The sequence below is a fragment of the Macaca thibetana genome, chromosome 5 (assembly GCF_024542745.1).
Source record: "Macaca thibetana thibetana isolate TM-01 chromosome 5, ASM2454274v1, whole genome shotgun sequence".
Taxonomy (NCBI): Eukaryota; Metazoa; Chordata; class Mammalia; order Primates; family Cercopithecidae; genus Macaca; species Macaca thibetana.
Window position 1 is genome coordinate 1,651,811 of NC_065582.1, and position 5,744 is coordinate 1,657,554.

General features: G+C 40.8%; 1 pseudogene; it reads left to right on the forward strand.

Annotated features, from left to right (window-relative positions):
* The first annotated feature begins 992 nt into the window (after positions 1-992).
* Positions 993-2,136, forward strand: LOC126955461 (little elongation complex subunit 2-like; annotated as a pseudogene).
* The last annotated feature ends 3,608 nt before the right edge of the window (positions 2,137-5,744 follow it).

The window sequence follows — 5,744 nt, forward strand, 5'->3', positions numbered from 1 at the left end:
TCGCTCTGTCGCTCAGGCTGCAGTCCAGTGGTGCGATCTCGGCTCATGCAAGCTCTGCCTCCTGGGTTCAGGCCATTGTCCTGCCACAGCCTCCTGAGTAGCTGGGACTACAGGCACCCACCACCATGCCCAGCTAATTTTTTTGTATTTTTAGTAGAGACGGGGTTTCACCATGTTAGCCAGAATGGTCTCAATCTCCTGATCTTGTGATCTGCTGGCCTTGGCCTCCCAAAGTGTCAGGATTACAGGCGTGAGCCACTGCGCCCGACCAACTTTATTTTTATTTCATTCTATAAAACAAAATAATATACTTACATGTAATACATGGAGAGACCACACAACGTGCAGAGAAATTTATAAAGACATACAGATACATTAGAGGTGACTGCTTGAGAAAGTTTTACTGAATAAGTGTATAATCAAAAAAGTCTGAGGCCTGCTGCTCACACCTGCAATCTCAGCACTTTGGGAGGCCAAGACAGGTGGGTCACAAGGTCAGGAGTTCAAGACCAGCCTGGCCAAGAGGGTGAAACTGAAGATACCGTTACCTGCGCAGTGATACAGATGAGGAGTGCTTAATTATTGATACAGAGTATAAAAATAATAGTGATGGAAAGATAGCTGTTGAGTGAGGGTTCTAACTTAAGTTCTTGACCAGCTAGTCCAAATTCTTCCTCAGGACAGGCTTCTGTAGGAAGCCAGACTAATACTGCTTATAGTCCAGAAGAGTCATGTGTTTTTATTTTTTTTAGTTTTATTTTTTTGAGGAGGAGTTTCGCTCTTGTTGCCCAGCCTGGAGTGTGATGGTGCGATCTCAGGTCACTGCAACCTCCGTCTCCCAGGTTCAAGCAATTCTCCTGCTTCAGCCTCCCAAGTAGCTGAGATTACAGGCATGTGCCACTGCGCCCGGCCAATTTTTTGTTTTGTTTTGTTTTGTTTTTGTATTTTTAGTAGAGATGGGGTTTCTCCATGTTGGTCAGGCTGGTCTCAAACTCCTGATCTCAGGTGATCCTCCGGCCTTGGCCTCCCAAAGTGCTGGGATTACAGGTGTGAACCACCGCGCCTGGTGAGTCTTGTATTTTTTTTAAAAACCTATCAAATGAGTATACAAAAAATTTGATCCAGTTGGAGAGATTTTTAAAATGCAGGATGAGCTCTTAAAGCCAATTTCCAGAAAAGTAGCCAAATTGCCCTTAATGAATTCAGAAAATTCTAAACAGTCTTCTGTTTCTGAGCAATTGTCTGTTCCTTCAGATGCCTCCGGTTGGCCAAAACTGGATGGCCTTCTGCATTTCAGAAGCCACAAGGACGACCGCCATGTGCACTTCAGGACTGTGTTGAAGACACGTCGGAACACCTAGCTCCTCAGGAAGGAAATTTTATTCGTAAGTTATTTGGCCTGCAAGACCTGTTGTTACTCATGCGCCCAGTGTCGAGAGGATGGAGACAAGACCACGTTCTAAAAACAGAAGAAACTCGGAAGACCATTTCCAGTTTATGTACTACCAGAAGCAGAGAACCAAGCTGGTCACGGAGTTGAAGCTCTGACTGAAGGTGACGTCGTCGCTCATGGACTGAAAGTTGACTGCATTCCAACAGCTATTTTATGCTGACCATATCAATGCATTTACTTCAAAGCTTTTTCTACTGGAAGGAATTACCTCAGAAGCACTAAAAGAAAAGCTTTCAGCACTCAAGATTTCCAATGTATTTAACATCCTCCAACACATTCTAAAGAAATCAAGTAGCTTACGGGAGGGTTCCTACTTGTTATCCCATGCAGCAGAAGATTCTTCACTCCTGATCCATAAGGCCTCTGATGGAAAAGTTACTAGGACAGCATACAATTCGCATAACACACATTGCAGCCTTCCTGGTGCACCTTCCAGTCTCTCAGTTCCCTGGGTCCCATTAGATCCCAGCCTGTCATGACCGTATCATATCCATCATGATAGAATACCTTGTACGTTTGCACCTAAATCACCGGATACCACAATACAACAAAAGGTTGGTGGACCGAGAATGCCTACGGGAGGCCACAGGAATCCAGTTTCCATAGAAATCAAAAGCAGTTGCTTGCCTGCTCAGCAAATTGAAACTGAAGGAGTGGCTCCGAATAAAAGAAAAATAACTTGAGGACTGCACCATGGAAAATTAAATTTAAAAGAAAAACAGTTATAACAATGTTTAATTGAGAAAAGTTTGAGGGAAAATATGACTAAAAGCTCAGCAGGCAAGAGGAACATTTTTCCTGTAGTATCCTCAAGAGTTCTTAGAGTGTTTGAAAAAACCTGTTGGCTCTGTGAAGGAATGCTTCAACTGAAATGGAATGTTGGCCGGGCGCGGTGGCTCACGCCTGTAATCCCAGCACTTTGGGAGGCCGAGGCAGGCAGATCATGAAGTCAGGAGATCAAGGCCATCCTGGCTAACACGGTGAAACCCCGTCTCTACTAAAAATACAAAAAAATTAGCCAGGCGTGGTGGCGGCGCCTGTAGTCCCAGCTACTCGGGAGGCGGAGGCAGGAGAATGGCATGAACCTGGGAGGCAGAGCTGGCAGTGAGCTGAGATCGCGCCACTGCACTCCAGCCTGGGCGACAGAGTGAAACTCCGTTTCAAAAAAAAACAAAAAAAGGAACGTTATGTTGTTCACTCTTAAAGTTTAAGGAGCATCTTGATATGTTTTAACATTATCATGGCAGGGAAATCTATAAAGAAGAAAAATATTTTTACATTAAACCTTTTCTAGAAATTATAAATAGAAAAATAATTTGATTTTTTTATCAAGAATGACACATCAAAATATATTATGTTATATTGCCAATCCGTTGAGACTGACTCAAAGGATTAAATATTGCCACTGTTGAAGATAATTATGAGCAACGCAAACCTTGTTTCTGACCCATTTTGATAGTTTTTATATACTCCTTTAAAATTATGAATGTTGCAGGTTAATAAAGTTAGTACTTTTAAAACTTGTTGAAATACCATTACAGAAGCCAAAACTAAAGACTCCCTGCCTCTGAAAAAAAGGGGATGTTTTTCTTCCTTTCCTTTTATTTTTGGTTTACATATTTAATTATAACCTGTAACACTATATTATTTATTCAAAATTGCTTCTAGACATATCATTGATCAATATTGCCCTATCCAGATGTCATCAAAAACGCTGATTAGAGGTGCCTAGTGCTCTCCTACTCCACAAAGGACCAAAACAATTAGAAAAGAACACATCAAATGGAGTATATAGGAGAAAACACTGGAATTCAGCAAGAAAGCGATAAAGACCTTCTGATGCACGGAGACTGGAGATGACAGCATAAAGAGGGAAGTGAAGGGCCTGGCTGGAATTGGCTCATCCCAAGAGACTCCTCACCACAGAGAAAGAGGTAAGTTGAGCCCCAGGAATAAGTTTATAGAAATAAATGCCTGCATTAAAAAAGTAGAAAGATTTCAAATAAACAATCTAACAAGGCACATCAATGAACTAGTAAAGGAGAACAAACTAAACCCAAAATTTAAAACTAGAAAATAAATAAATAAAGATCAGAGCAGAATTAAACATAGTAGAGACTTAAAAAAATTATAAAATATCGATGAAATGAAAAGTTGACATTTTGAAAAGATAAACAAAAATTGATAAATTATTAGCTAAACTGAGAGAAGACCCAAGTAAATAAAATCAGAAACAAAAAAGAAGACTAACAACTGAGACCACAGAAATACAGACAATCATTAGAGACTATTATGAACAATCATCCACCAGCAAATGAGAAAAACTAGAAGAAATGAATAAATCCCTGCACACATAGAACCTACCAACATGAAACCATGAAGAAAAAGAAAAACCTCAGCAAACCAATAATGGGCAATATGACTGAAGCCATCATCAAAAGTCTCCCATCAAAGAAAAGCCCGGGACCTGGGGGCTCCACTGCTGAATTCTACCAAAGATTTAAAGAAGAACTAACATCAATTTGACACAAGCTCTTCAAAAAAATGGAAGGGAAGGGAACTTTTCCAAACTTATTCTAGGTGGTCAGCATTACTCAGCTACCCAAACCAGGTCAGGACACAACAACAACAGCGACAAAACTGCAGGTCAGTATCCCTGATGCACACAAATGCAAAAATCCTGAACAAAATACCAGCAAACTGAATCTAACAGCACATCAAAAAAATGATACACCCATGTTCAAATGGGATTAGTCCTAAAAACGCAAGGATGTTTCAGTACATCCAAATCAATAAATGTGATACATCATATCAACAGAATTAAGGGCAAAAGCCAGAGAATCATCTCAATAGATGCAGAAAAAGCACCTGATAAAACTCAACATCCCTTCATGATAAAAACTCTCAATAAATTAGGCATAGAAGGAGTGTACCTCAACATACTAAAGGCCATGTAACAAACGCACAGCTGACAGCATACTGAATGGGGAAAACCTTTTCCTTTAGGAACTGGAACCAGACAAGAATGCCCATTTTCAATACTCTTATTTAACACTGTACTGGAATTTCTAGCCCCGGCAGTTAAGCAAGACAAAGAAATACAATACAGCAAAATTGGAAAACAGAAAATGAAATTGTCCCTCTTTGCAGATAACGTAATCTTATATAGAGAAAAACCTAGAGACTTCACCACAGAACTCTTGGAACTGATCGATAAGTTTGGTAAAGTTGCAGAATATAAAATCAACGTATAAGAACTAATAGCAAGTCTATATACGAATAACAAACTAGCTGAAGAAATCAAAAAGGCAATCCCATTTATAATAGCGACAAAAAATAAAGTACGTAGAAATAAACTTAACCAAGGAGATAAAAGACCTCTACAATGAAAACTACAAAACACCAATGAGATAAATTGAAGACGACACACCCACCAAAAAAAGAAAAATTCCATGTTCAGATTGGGACAGTCAATATTGTTAAAATGACCATCTTAACCAAAGCAAGATATACTTTTTTTTTTTTTTTTTGAGATGGAGTCTCACTCTGTCACCCAGGCTGGAGTGCAGTGGCATGCTCCTGGCTCACTGCAAGCTCCACCTCCCGATTTCACGCCATTCTCCCGCCTCAGCCTCCCGAGTAGCTGGGACTACAGGTGCCGCCACTATGCCTGGCTAATTTTTTTGTATTTTTAGTAGAGATGGGGTTTCACTGGGTTAGCCAGGATGGTCTCGATCTGCTGACCTCGTGATCTGCCCACCTTGGCCTCCCAAAGTGCTGGGATTCCAGGCGTGAGCCACTGTGCCCGGCCAAAGCAAGCTATACATTTAGTGCAATTCCTATTGCTACCAAAGCACAGGGGGGTTCAGTCTCGGTCCTGCTGCTGCCACACAGAAAGCCAATCACTGAGACAGTGAGTATTGCCAAGGAAGAAGGCTTTTAACTGAGTGCTGCAGCAAAAGAGATGGGAGATTAGTCTCAAATCCAGCTCCCTGACTGGCTATAACTAGTGGTTTATATAGCAGGGAAGAAATGTGACAATGTCTAAGAAAAGGGAGGAACTAGGGAGGGGCACGAAAGTAATCATGAAGAATGAGGGGTTTGGCATCTCACTGTCTGGATGTGGTGATCAGGTGAGTTTCAGTTCTTCGATACTTTTCTTGAGAGCCCTGATAAAACAAATGCAAGCTTCAAGCTTTAAGAACAGAAGGATCAAATTCTATGCTTATCCGAAACAAACTATCTGTGAGACTGTTGGACTGGTTTATCAAAATGCCAATAATATTCTTCA